Below are 1,202 nucleotides of genomic sequence, written 5' to 3'. Positions count from 1 at the left end.
TGAGAAATCTGGTATAATTCTGATAGGTCTGCCTTTATAGGTCTCTTGACCTTTATCCCTTACTGCTTTTAATATTCCTTCTTTGTTTTGTGCATTTGGTTTCTTCACTATTATGTATGTGGCAGGAGGAAATTCTTTTCTGGTTCAATCTATATGGAATACTGTAGGCTTCTTGTATGTTTATGGGCATCTCTTTCTTTAGGTTAGGGAAGTTTTCTATAATTTTGTTGAAGATATTTACTGGCCCTGTACGTTGGGAGTCTTCACTCTCTTCTATGCCTAATATTCTTAGTTTTGATCTTCTCATTGTGTCCTGGATTTCCTGGGTGTTTTGGGCTAGTATCTTTTTGTGTTTTACATTATCTTTGACATTTGAGTAAATGTTTTCTATGGTATCTTCTGTGCCTGAGATGCTCTCTTCTATCTCTTGTATTCTGTTGATAATACTTGCATCTATGACTCCTGATCTCTTCCCTAGGTTTTCTACCTTCAGGGTTGTCTCCCACTGTGATTTTTTTTTATTTATTTCTATTTCAATTTTTACTTTTTCTCATTTGAGAGGTTTATTTGGAAGGGGAAACAGAGGAGGCAGCTTCTGGGAAAGGGAGAAGAGAAGAGAGAAGGCAGGGAGAATGAGGTTTTTCTCAGGCCCATGATGCATGCCCAAAGGGACATGGAACAGAGGCCATGGTGCCTATACAAAGGGACAGAAACAGGAGTGACATGGCTGCCTCTTGGTCCACTAGAGATAATGAGTCTCGTCACTCCCTCGAGGGTTGGCTATTAAGATGCCTGATTGTCATGAAGTTACTTCTAGATGTCAGTGGGATGAATCGCAAGCTGGCCAGTCTCTGGATCTTTGTGGTTTTACACCTCTGAAAAGTGGTATTCTATCATGTTGATATAATAAGGTATAATTGTTTCACCATCAATATATCCCTCTCTGTTTGACTCATTTAACATTTCGTCACTCTCTGAATCATGACTACTGCTCAACTGTCTTATTTCCTGAAAACTAAAATGAGGGGTTTGTGACTGTTTTAAATAGGTTCCTGTTATTTAGAGATAGGCATTTAGGATTCACTCATTCCTTTGTGTGGCTCTATAGCTCATTTCTTCATAACTCTGAAAAATATATAAATATACCAGAGTTTGTTTACTCATTTTCATGTTAAAGACAGCTTGGACACATTCATCTTTGG

Source organism: Rattus norvegicus, chromosome X (assembly GCF_021556685.1).
Source record: "Rattus norvegicus strain SHRSP/BbbUtx chromosome X, alternate assembly SHRSP_T2T, whole genome shotgun sequence".
NCBI classification, from domain to species: domain Eukaryota; kingdom Metazoa; phylum Chordata; class Mammalia; order Rodentia; family Muridae; genus Rattus; species Rattus norvegicus.
Note: the sequence above shows the minus strand (reverse complement) of the source record.